This window comes from Ceratotherium simum, chromosome 13 (genome assembly GCF_057802395.1).
Source record: "Ceratotherium simum simum isolate JZ-2026a chromosome 13, ASM5780239v1, whole genome shotgun sequence".
Classification (NCBI taxonomy): Eukaryota; Metazoa; Chordata; class Mammalia; order Perissodactyla; family Rhinocerotidae; genus Ceratotherium; species Ceratotherium simum.
The window spans coordinates 62,924,997-62,938,310 of NC_141912.1; the positions used below are offsets into that span (position 1 = coordinate 62,924,997).

The 13,314-nt window shown below is 44.4% G+C and overlaps 1 protein-coding gene across 1 annotated transcript in view; it reads left to right on the top strand.

Annotated features, from left to right (window-relative positions):
* Positions 1-13,314, top strand: part of LOC147915747 (adhesion G protein-coupled receptor B3-like) — a 114,583-nt gene that overhangs the window by 71,338 nt on the left and 29,931 nt on the right. The gene's annotated exons all lie outside the window — the stretch shown is intronic.

Sequence of the window (13,314 nt, forward strand, 5' to 3'; positions counted from 1 at the left end):
CCATCTCTGCCTGTCAAAATCTTAGCCCAACTTTAGCACGTCTTTCTGAATGCCAGACAAGCAAGCCCAGAACGCCACCTGAAAATGGTCTTTCTCTTCTCTGAAATCCCAGAGAAGTTTCTACCTCTTTTATTCTACTTTCCACAGTTTTATACAAATCTTTTGTATATATTTATTGTTTTGCTTGATTGTAAACTCTGCTTTATAGCTGCCCTCAACAAGCCCTGTGCTTTATTTAAACGTCAGTTCTCTATTTCCAAGGGCTTGGGCATTTCTGATCGGCTCGCCCCTGAGGCTGACTATGGCATAAACTGAAGTCATCTTGAATCCCAAGTTGTCTTGCATTTTCTGCTTCTCTTGGTAGAATTAGCAGTCCTTAGGCAGGAATTGTAATGTCGTCTTGACTTTTTCCTTCTCTCTTCCTGTGGGATCTGCCTACACAGTGCTTCTTCCGTCCATTCTTCCCTCCCTCTTCCCACTGCTGTTTTCCTAATTTAGCTTCCAGTCGCCTCAGCATACATGATTTCCATGGCCTCTCTTCTTTTATCCTCTCTTTGATCCTTACCTTCACCCATCCCTCTTGTGCACTATGGTCCTATTAGTTGTCCTAGGACCGCTCTGATAATGTCACTCCTTCATCAAGAATCTTCACTGGAGCTCCAAGGCCCCCGAATGACAACCCAAAGTCTTTATCTTGGCTTCTAGTACACTCCACAGAATGTAGGTCCCCTACCTTTTCAGCCACACGCATGGATTACTCTTCATCTGCACAGACTTGAGCCAAGTGAACTTTCTGCTTCCTGAAGGCACTGATGGTCTTGGCCCTGGGTCTTTGCTTCCTCTCTGCTTTCGCTGGCTCGGTCTGTCTCAGTCTGATACTCTGGGCCTGTGAACTCCAACAGCACTTTCTCTCTGGCATCTCTATATCTTGTACTGTTAACACTGATTAGTAAATCTTTGAAAAAGAAGAAATTTTCCTCATCCATCTTTGGACCCAGCCCAGCTCCAGCTTCCCCTCTCCCAAACAAGGTTTAGCATAGAATCTTGGCTATAGAGGGTGTTCAACAAATGTTTGTTGAATTAATTAATTAACAACAAAATTAATAATTACATAGGTACCACTGAGCTTTTATCATCCTTTTTTTAAAAAAACAAACTAGGAAATGAGAAAAGACTAAAGAAAGATTAAGTAAAACTATTTAAAGAGAATACACTCTTTGAAGTGTAGTTATGTGCAAGAAATTTTATTTAAAATGGATTTGCTAAAAGAGTGATTTGAAATATTGATGAAAGTGAGGTAGAACAGCCACAACCTGTTAAAAATGGAAAAAATAAAATGTGCTTGCACGTCTTGGGATGATAAAGCATAGTAATAGTTTTATTTTTGGAAACTGGTAGAAAAGATATGCCAAAAGTCTTTTCCCTTCAGACATTTTCTTTTCTAAACCCCGGGGCTTTGTCATATCTCCAAGTCTCTGCTCATGTTCTCTACGTGGCACGTCCTTCCCATTTCCAATCTGATGCAAGTTCCTTCGGGATCCAGCTCAAAAAACATTTCTTCTCAAAAGTCTGCTCATCAAATCCCAGGCAGAATTCAATTTTTTCCTAATTGACTGGCCTTTTGAAACGTGGAAAATATCCCTACAGTAGCACATCTCATATATAACTTTGTAATTCTGTTTCCAGGTCTGCCTTCAGCAGTAAAGTTTAAGCTTGTTGAGAGACCATTATGTCCCCGGGACTTAGCCCTGCACTTGAAGCATAGTAGACACTCAAATATTTGCTGAAGTAATTAATGAATGAATATGAGTAACGTAGTAATATTGGGGAATTTACTTGCTTCACAAAAATGAGAAACCTATTCTGAGCATCCGATTCAGAGAAAGAGAAGGAGAAGAAAACTTGTCTATTTCCTTCTTTTTTTTAACCACTGGGAAAGTTCATCCTGAGTCTCATTCTATCCATGAAGGACTGGGTTGGCACTGCACACACCGGGAACTGTAAGGTTGACAGAGCTGGATCAGACACATGCAAGCTGAAATTCCATCTCGTCTAATCGCTGTCTTTGCGTCTTCAGACACGTGACTTACTCTTTCTCTACCTTATTTCTTCTTCTCTAAATAAGAAATAAAGAGGAAATAGTATACTATCTATTCTCATTATTTACGAGATATAGTTATATTCTGTAAAGTTGCAGCAAACACTGAATTAACAAATATTGAACCATTTACTCCCAGGGAAAAAACAGGATGAGTTTCCTGTGAGAATCTGTTCATACCATTGTCATCAACCAATAATACATGGCCCTGTTTTATGTGTGTTAAAAGACACCTCAGTTAATGTATATTGTTAATCATTAACATTGAACTCACAGCCTGTAGACTATAGCTCATGCATGAAGACAGTTTATCTCTGTAAGGCACATCACAGCCTTCTTGAGCTTAGGAATACTAGGTAGTGCTTCAGCACTATGGTGGGGGCCATTTTAAACAGTGAAATTACCAACAAAATGCAGAAAAAATATGAAAAGACTGGGCATTAAATAGACCGTGAGGGGCTGGCCCCATGGCATAGCGGCTAAGTGCACGCACTCCGCTACTGGCGGCCCGGGTTCAGATCCCAGGCGTGCACTGATGCACTGCTTGTCAGGCCATGCTGTGGCGGCGTCCCACGTAAAGTGGAGGAAGATGGGCATGGATGTTAGCCCAGGGCCAATATTTCTCAGCAAAAAGAGGAGGATTGGCATCGGATGTTAGTTCAGGGCTGATCTTCCTCACAAAATAAATAAATAAATAAATAAATAAATAAATAAATAAATAAATAAATAAATAAATAAACAAACAGACCATGAAAAGGATACTTGTTTACAGTATATGGGCTGAAAAAAAAGTCAGAGCATTGCCATGTTCAGCCTCATCTGGGTATGTGCGCATTAGGTGACTCACAACTTTTACCACACGGCACGTGTCCGTGAATAACCGTGAAAGTGCTGTAAGTTTTGCTTTGGGAGGTTATAAATAAATTTTAGTGAGTGGTTGAATTTGCAAATACGGAATCCACAAATAATGAAGATCGATGGTAACTATTTTCCAGGATTGTTGTGAGGCTTAGAAATAATACAGGTTAAATACATAATAATCCATATATAGTAATATTTGTGAATTATCCGGCACATAGTAGGTACTTTGTAATGCTGTTATTGCTGGTATTGTAACTCTTAACATAAAAGAAAAAATGAGCCTTGCTCTCAAGCTGCTCACAATATCATTGAAGGAAAACCTAATTTATAAATGAGGCTGGACTCTGGTAATGAGGGAGAGAAATGAGGACAGTAGGTCTCACCTCCAGGAATTCTAGAACTATAGAGGTCTGAACTAAAGCACTGGGAAAAAAAAGTCATGGAAGAGGAAGACTTGAGATAGAATTTGGAGAAGGAAGCTAGGCACAGAAACAATAAATAATCAAACTGCAGAATCAAAGGCACAGCAGGTTCAAGAGACCAAGGTTTGCAGAAAGAAAGCACGTTGGAAAACGCAGAGTTAAGGCCAAAGAGAAGAGTCTGGAGGTGCTTCTCCATAAACAAGGTGACTAAATGTAAGTGGTATTTTTGGACAGATGGTCTAGCAGCAGTAGATAATGTGGGTTAGGGAGTAACGGAAGCCTGTGGGGAAAGAAACCGGCGGAGAGGCTACGGCAGCGATCTGGAGGTGAGACAGAAGAAAGCACGTTTCTGTGACAGTGCCTCAGAAAAGGAGGAGGTGGATCCTCTTAGTGGAATGATGGGTAGGCCCTTCAGACAGGCTCTGTTTAGGGGGTAAGGAAAGAAAGTACTGGAACGAATACATGCAGGGAGGTATCCACAGAGATTCTTTGTGTCTGTGCCCTCGGGCTCGCTGAGTGCAAGGATGTGGCTCTCCCCGGGACCCTTTCTATTCCCCGACAGTGTTTTCCAAATGTTTTTGACTGTGACCCACTGTGAGACACACAGTTTACATCAATATATAATTGAAAACTAGAGTTCTACAAACTCATACTCACCTTTACCATGTGTGGTGCACTCTGGTATTTTGTATTCTTTTCTGTTTCATTAAGCAAAGCTGATCTTGACTCTCAAACAAGTCACTACTCCACATTTGAAAACAACTTGTTTATCTAACATTCCCTAGGCTTGAGAAATTTATTTACCAATGACTGAGATTACATAGGAAGGTCAAACCTCAGCTTCCAATTTCTTTCTTAAATGCAGACTATTCTCTACATTAAATTTTCAGAATTAGGTGATTCAGGAATTAAACTGAAAGCAGTTAGTGATTTCAGATGAGTCAAGCATCCTCTCTCCTGAAACACTTGTGAGCAGCATGTATGTTGCTCTGTGGATCTTTCTCATGCTGCCCATCAATAGCATTAGGTCACCAGTGAGGATCGCTGAGTATTATTTTTCCTGTGGTTTCAGTAGGAGACACTTTCACCTTTTGCATATGAAATAGTGGGTTGATAAATATGGAAGCAACTCTTGCTATGATAATATCATGCCATCATGTAATGATGAGCCTCATCTGTAGAGACAGTCTCATCTTCTTGACTAAATAAGATCTGGTAAGGGCTCTTTTGATTTGGAATAATAGTACAACTCTAGCATTCAAGACACAGCCTGATGCCTTGAGATCCTCTGCTTAAAGAACGTTGTGCACCAGGAAGATTAATAGTTTCCTTGAACACAAGTACAGAGGTAGGGGAGGCAGAGGCGGTCCAGTGTCATGACTAACAGTGCCTGCTCTGTAGGCAGAATCCTGAGCTTCGGGGCGTTGCTCTGCCACTTGTTAGCTGAGTGACACTAGGCAAGTTACAAGAACTCTCTGTGACAGTTTTCTCTCCCGTTGTATGGGGTAATGGAACCTACCTCATAGTGCTGTTGTGAGGGTTACGTTGTCTATTTTAAAACTTACATAGTACATGGCACAGAGTGAGAGCTCAAAAAATGCAGCTACCCTTATTATCTGAGAAGGTGAGATTCTGATAGAGCAAAGACCTGAAGTGTCTCTGGACCACAGGTATCTGCTGCCACTGCAGACGTGTGTTTTGGTGTCTCTCTTGTGAAGAAAGGAAGGCTAGATGTTTCTCGTGGCACAACCTAAGGAAGTATGGACACTGCCTTTTTTTCTTTTTTTCCACTTCTTACAGAGGAGAAGGGCAGGAAACATGTCAAGGAAAATGGGAGTCAGAGAAGAAGCATTAGTCCTTAAGGTTGACATTGCAAGGCCATTTAAAGTTAAAGAGCAAGTGGATGCAGAGTGGGTTCAATCAATAACCAGGATTCCTGGCCCGGTAGGAACCCGGTCGTGTGCAGGACAATAACTCCCAGGTGACGGTCACTCCAAGTCATAAATGCCTGCTGTTGTCAATGCTTAACAGCCTGAAAGGATTCCCTGTTGTTTCTCCGTGGTGGAGAGAGCCTTGTATAACTAACAGCTCTTTCTATGTAGTATTTAAGGCTTGCCCTATTTAAAGGTGAAATAAGAAATTCAATGTCAAATATCTTCTTTAAATGGGTGAGATATTAAGCAACAAATTTTGCTTCACAAATAAACATGAGTAAATCCTACCATGAACAAAACTTGGAAGATGGCTGCTGGCTGAGAAGAATGGACAGTCTCCATGGGAGGTACACGTATGTACAGCAACCAGGTGGGAAGAGGAGGGAGGCAAAGACGTGTTAAGAATATGGACATTGAAGCCTGTCAACTAGTAAATGCCGTGTAGTGTAAATAATGATTTTGGTTGGGCTTTAAAAAAATGCAATAAAACATGGGATAGGTAGTTTGGTCCTTTCAGAATCCCTCAACCTTTCTTTCAGAGTCAAGAAAATATTGAGATCTGCATTAGCTCAATGTACAGATGATTTTTCTATCGTGATTCCATTTATTATCAAAGATTTGTCTTTTAAAAAATTATTGGGGAATATGTTGGTTTGCTCAGGCTGCAATAACAAATACCAGAGGCTAGGTGGCTTAAACAATAGAAATTTATTCCTCACAGTTCTGGAGGCTGGAAATCCAAGACCGTTTCTCCCAAGGCCACTTTCAGTGGCAGCCTTCTCACTGCGTCCTCATGTGGGCTTTCTCTCTGTGCGCACCCCTGCTGTCTCTGTGTGTCCTAATAGCCTCTTCTTACAAGGACACCTATCGAATTGGATTAGGGTCCACACTAAGGGCCTCCTTTTACCTTAATTACCTCTTCAAAGGCCCTGTCTCCAAATGCAGTCACGTTCTGAGGTCCTGGGGTTTAGGGCTGCAGCATATGCATTTGGGGCGGACACAGTTCAGCCTGGAATGGGGAATGTTGAAGGACTGAGGATTTCCCTTCAACACAGAGACGTCTGCCAGGCGCCTCCGCCCGGGCCAGGACTCGCTGCAGTGCTGCCCACAGTGCCGCAGGGCTAACCTGTGGTGTGGCCGGCTTCTCGCACGTGCTGGCCCTTTCGTGTGTCAGCAGGCCTGCCCAGACTTGGGTGGTTGGTCATTACCTCGTTCTTTACTTAAGAAGCACCCCTGTCTGGATTTGAGGGTGATTTTGCTACACCGAGTTATGATGTTTGTATACCGTTGGCTGCTCTGCCAGACTGTCTCTGAGGAATAATCATTTAGCATATCTAATCATATCAGCATCACTGACTTTTATACCTTTCATTTTTAAATGAGGACCCTGAGCAGCCCCAAGCTCATGCCCCAAAGCACTGAAGGTCAGATGCTTCCTCTTTCCACGCGGCCTCCCTGGCCACTGCACCTCTTGCTGGACCCCTTGATCCTAAACTCAGCCTGGAGAGACACTGGTAGGGTTGTGTAAAATTTGCCCATCCAGGCTTTTCAGAATCTCCACAGGTCAAACTGTCTCACATCACGCAGAGCAATGAGATTGGTAGACATTCTGGAAAAAAGATCTAAACCATGGTATTGCGACGCTCTGTCTTGATCAATTGTGAGTTATTTTGTCTATTCATCTGTTACAAAAAAAGAAGTTAAAGCATTTTAGGGATGTTTACCTTTAAAAAAATACATTAGCGCAAACTCAAGATTATTTGCACGACAATGTTGCTCTTACTCAATTTCTTTTCTGTATGGTTTCTGGAGTAGGAGACTAAGAAGCAGAGTCACAGGCAGATCACAGGGGTGTGAACATCGTCATCCACGCCTTCATCTGTCATCTGGGCATGTTCATGGTTTTGTCTGTCACACATGCAAGTGTTGTCAGCCAGGTGCATCGAGGCTGAAAAAATACTTGAGTCCTCCTGCACCGTACCGTGATCTCTCTTTGGATTTTTACCTTGTTAAACACTCAGTCTGTCACTTCTGTGTTAATCTCCTGGGTGGGGAGTCTTCTTTCTGAATATATTTTATTCTGTCACCTGTCACCCCTGCTTCCCTTCCTACCTCCTCGTCTCTCGTCTCTCTTACGTCTCTCTTACGTCTCTCTTCCTATCCCCAGTGTTTTAACCTTGACTTCATCCCATTCAGCTCTATTCCTGGTAATCTTATTTTTCTTTTCCCCAAAGGGCTCTGGTTTTCAACTAGAACTAATGATTCACAGATTCTTACCTTTCGAGCTTCAAGCTTGTAGTTACAACAGCCTCCTGGGCATCTTCTCTTGGCTGATTCCTAGAGTCTTCACGCTCAACTGGAACAAAACTGGGCTCATGGTCTTCCTTCACTGCACTGCACCCCCCTGCAGTATTCGGCACGGCCGACTGCGTCATCGTCCTAAATGACGATCCTTGACTCTGCCCTGTCCCTCCCGTGCAGTCTGTCACCACGTCATGGGTTTCCCTAAACCAAGCTACTGTCGCCTCCTGTCCATAAACAGGACATTGTCTGGCCTCCCTGTTGTCATTTCACTCTCCTGAACTTTGTTTTCCACTCTGCAGCCAAAGTTAGATTTTTATCTTGAATGAAACTCATGTCACATCGCCATCGGAGGATCAAGGCCCCACTTTGTCTGATCCTTTGCCTATCTTCTTCAGCCAGTATGAATATCCTCCCCTCCACCCCATCCAACCCCTGTTCACAACCACTCTAGCTATATTGGCCTTCTTTCTGCTTCCCAAACTTGTCCACACTGTCCCCTCGACCCAGGGAATTTGTACTTTCTCATCCCATTGTTTTCTGGAACTCTCTTCCTTGGGTCTTCCCATGGCTTTCTCCTTCTCATCACCCTGTTCTCATCTCAGATGCCACCTCCTTAGAAAGCTCTTTCCTGCTGACTGTTCCACCTAAAGCAGTCTCCACAGACTCACACACACACACACAAACACACACACACACACACACACATACACACCTCTCCCTGACCCAATCACTCTATCCCCATAGGCTATTTTGTTTTTGTATCACCATGTGAAATCATCTTATTTTTTACATTTAGTTACTTATTTATTGCCTTTCCTTACCCAATGGAGTGTAAGCTCTGTGAGGGCGGGAACTCCCATGTGCCTTGCTCACTGTCGTATCCCAGCACTTAGAACAGGGCCAAGTACACAGCAGGTGTTCGATAAGTACTTCTCGAGGAAGTAGATGCATTGCTGCTTCTCTGGTGTTTCCCATGTCTTTCTTTGCCCTTCCATTCCCTCATCCACTGCTCTCCTTTTGGCCTTCATCGTCACTACTTTGGGCTGTTGATAAACTTTCTTAGTGACAGTTCCTTCCTCCTTCTTCTTCCTTGCCAAATCCCCCTTCACTTTGCCACCTGGGTTATATTTTTGTAGCTCTCCCCATGCCGTTCTTTTGTGAACAAAGCAGCATGTATGCACCAAATGCATTCTGCCAGGGGTGGGCAGTGTTGGTGAGGCATAGGGTGGGTTCACTGTGTTTGGCAAAGAATGGGCTGTATTTGTGGACGAGGAGTTCCCTTCCTTGGTTGTTGCTGTGTCCAAACCCCAGGACCAGGGTCAAACGTCCACAGCTGCTTCCTCTCCATTAGTTAGGCCCCACAACTTCTCAAAACTATGTATCTGTGCTCAGGACGGCCTTGAGACTTCAGAATGCCATTTTACATAGGGAGAGTTTCATCCCATATTTACTCAAGATAACCAGGGTTCTTATCTGTAAAAACAAGTGTCATATCTCCTTCCTGGTCACAGTGAGAACCCTGGTGGCATTGGCTATATGGCAGAGGAGAGTGCTGAATTGGAAAGGAGGCAGTAAATTAGGTGGGGACCGTTTATTGATTTTTCCAATTCCCCCAGTGCCTGTCCCATTGCCTTATACACAGCAGGGACGCAATCAATCAACTTGAAATATTTGAGTATTTACGTTTTCCTGTGCTGTATGCTGTACAGTGGGGGCACAAGAGTAAACAAAAGAGAAATAATCCCAACTAGATTATACGCTGAGAGAGGAAAAGGCCCTAAACTGAAGATCACACAAATAAATCATAATTAAAAATTGTGATATACTCTAAAGGAAGACTACACAGAGCAACAGCAAGTCAGTGGGTTTGCTACCCTGGAAGTGGGGGCTGTGCTGCTGGCTGGCCAGCATCAGTATCCTCCGTTCTAGGTTGGGGTGAAGGGGCAATTATTTATCCTTGAATTAATGCATGATAGTTTTACTGAGTCGCTGGTGTATGGATGTAGAGGTGGCGTGGAGTCAGAGATGTCACGCTAATTCACGCTGTATGTGGGAGAGCTGGCTATCAGAGCGGAGAACAGGGCCCCTTATGGGAGATACAACCTCTTCCTTTACATCATATTTTCAGGGTTTATACTGATTACTGATTACTTCTATGAACTCATGTTTCCTTGTATGTGGGGTTTTATTGCCAAGCATGAATGACAAAGATATTGGTAAATGAAAAATAAAAATGTTCACCAATTAAAATGAGGAAAAAAAGAGAATATGCAGAACCATTATACTTAGGGCAGTGGTGGTGATCTGATAAGGCATTTTTTGAGGAAATTGCATAGAAATCTAGACGTGAAGGACAAGAGAGGATAATCCAAGTAAAGACGGGAAGTAGAGCCTTCTGAAGAAAGGTAACAGCATTCTGTAGGCCCAGAGGCAGAGAAGGGTCGGGATGCACGGAGAAGCCTGATGAACCCGGAGTGCAGAGAGTGTGGGCAGGGTGGCCCGAGATGGAGTGGGAGAGAGAGGAGGGGCCGGATCCTGCCTGGCCTTGCGGCCATCAGCTGCCCTGTAGACTGGGGATCAGTGTCCTGTCCTGGGTGAGACATCCTTATACCAACGGCTGGTCCCTGCTGCTTGTTCAGCCTGAAGCCTTTCTTGGAGGCCCCTGTATTGCTAGTCAGGACCCCCACAATTCCTTCAAACCGTCATCAAGTCTTATTTCTTAGGGCCTGTCTTTGTCTCTCAATGTCTAAGCACCTTGCTGCTGGGCTGGGGAGGAGAACACGTTTCCTGTGGCTCAGATGTCTCAGACTACTCATGTCATCTACAGCTCTATTCCCACGAGGAATTCAGCAGACACTCAATGCTCAGACATGCTTCAGTATATCGGTAGACAATTGTACGTAATCTATGAGAAATCTGTCAAGTGGAAGCCAATCCGAAGTAGGACAAAGAGTTACTTACCGCTTTCTGTAAAATGGCGTGTCCTTTTTGTATCAGGGCCGCGTCTAGGGCCTGCCCTCTGAATGTGGCAGAGGCGTTTGCGTCTCTCTTTATCATGTACGTTTACTGCGCTGATTTCCGTGATACTTCCTGCAAAGAGTCGCACCTCCTTGGCCTTGTGTCCACGACCACTTGGCGCGGGGCCCCTCACACAGTTGGTGTCTAATAACAACAACCCTGAAACCCCTCCCAGCAGATTGCATTCTTCGGAAGGAGAGGTTTTGCCGAACAAATGATGGACCCTGAAGGTATTGGTGCATCAGCTCTGTGCCTTCTGCATCACCCAGACAGGAAGAGGCTGCAAGAGAGGACAGGAGACAGTGCCGCTGGCTGTGAAAGTCTGTGGCTTCATTGTAGGTGCATACTCGCCATAATATGGCTGTAAATACAGCTCATGCAGCCAGTCATAAAAAGGATAACGCAATGGGAGTAAAATCATAAAGCCACCATATCCTGAGCACTTACCATGTGTCAGATACCGTGCTCCGAATGAGCTCCAAGCTGCACATAGCTCTGCCAGGCAGCTGTCATCGTTTCTGTCGTACAGGTCAGAGCACGGAGGCCCAGCCAGGCAACCTGAGCCCAGAGCCACACGAATAATAAACGCTGGGGAGTTTCAAACCAGGTCTGCCTCGTTCAAGCTCCAAACTCAGACTCTGCCGAGGACACTCCATTCTTCAAATCATCTAGGCCATAGAGATTGGGACTGATTAAAACAAAGCAGAACCTACGGTCAGAGGCAGCTCAGGGGCTGACATCAGGGGCCTGACCCATAAATCATCAGAGGAGAGAGATTACCACAATCAGCAGAGCTCTCAGAGGGCTCGAGCACCTGCTGGCTCTGCTGCCGTGGAAGCTGGTTCATACTTTTCTCCGAAATTCAATCAAATGACCTGAAATGTTATGAGTCTCTTCTTCAAAATATTGTTCTGTTTGGTTCTGCTGTGTTCTGTCAGTAGGATCTTTGAGCAAATGTCAAAGTGGATTGATGTGTATAAATTTCCTCGATGTGTGTGAGATGCGTTAGAGCAGGGTCAGCTCGCAGGAATGGCGCTTGGGTCTTGTTAGGGACGCTGACGCACACTGACTTTGTCACCCCGTTATTCCTGTCGAGTTAGGCCTGTATCACACGCTCGCTGTGGACAAGCTGGTGCATGCGCTGAGGATACGCTGATGACCACGAAAGACTCAGCCTCCCCATAAAGGCCCACCCCACCCCCTGCCTGAGATGGTCGGGCTTAGCTCCCTCTGCCCCTGCGCGGCCCCATAGCTGATCATTCCCAAATCCAGTCAACAGGGAGCTAGAAGGAGAATTTTATTCTGTACTACTTTCCCATGCTGATTTAGGCTTTATTGGCCTTAGAAAATGGTACAAAAACATTTCTTACAACCTCTGGTTAGTTGAATGTGTATTTTAGGAATTTGGTTTTTTTTAAATGTATGCCCTTTGGTGATTTTAAAAAAACTGAACTCTGGATTTATAATTTTGATCAAGGAATTGTGTGTGCTCACCAGCCTTCATGTACAGAGCAGAATCACTGACCCAGTGTCAGTAAAACGTGCTTGGTGAAGTGTTTTCCCAGAAATGGAGATGCATTTGCACAAATTGCCTGCCATCCTCCTGGTGTCTCCTGTTAGCGGCAGCATGCATTTTGTGTGAAATGTTGGAGGGGTTCGGACACAGACCACGGCCATGGGCCTCAGCACAGCCGACTGGAATGTACGGGGATGAAATATGCAACTTTTGCCTCATTAGCACCATGTCCCCTAGTGAGTTAACCAGCCACAGGCAATTGAGGAACTCTGAAGGTTAATTCTCCCTGCCCAGAGGTAGAGTTACGGCTCAATGGACTAAGCCCTGAAAATGTTATCACTCCAACCAGGAAATTTTAGGTGGAAAAAATGGCTGGTAGTACAAAAAGGTTAAACAAATTGAAAACGGGTCTAAAACAGACGGGCAACTTTTTCCAGAGTTGCATAAAATATTGTGTAACTTTTGTAGAGGTTATGACTCGAAACATGTTTCAACCACGTGATTGCCAGGAACTGTTAAAATAAATAGCACAAATAGGGCAATTAAATATAGATACTAACAGCTTCAAACCACGAGAGAAGAGGGAATGAAGCAGCTTGGTTTCCTTCTAAAAACATCCAGGTGAATTTATCTGGATTTAGAATAAAGGCCTGTTTTGAAAAGCTAGATATGGAGGAAGGCTGACGAGGCTAAAAAATTGTGGTTCTTTCCCCCTCAAGGGAGTCCTGCCTAAGCTAACGCATCCGTACAGGGCAGTGCTCCTGCTAAATTATATAGACCAGTTAGGAGAGGTGGGCTCTGAGGACCAGCCAAGAGACCACCTTCTGCGTAGCTTAAGACAAATGTCATAGCTTCACTTTACCCTTCTTAGGTCTCCTGTGACCCCAAGTCACTGCTCGTCTTCACAGGCACCCCGGCTGTCCTCTCCTGGCTCCTGTGTCTTGTACACACAGTGTATTGTGAGAGGACAGGAAGGTCTCTCTCTGATAAAATCCCTCGTGTATACAATGAGCGCTAGCGTGTATACAATGCACAGCTGAACTGACCTGAGCCTTACTCTCTGCCAATGCAGACATGGGGAATGAAAAGTGAATGCCCAACTGTGCCTGTCTGTACCGAGGGGGAAAACCACAACCTCGTTGTGGGTATTGCTAGGTGGAG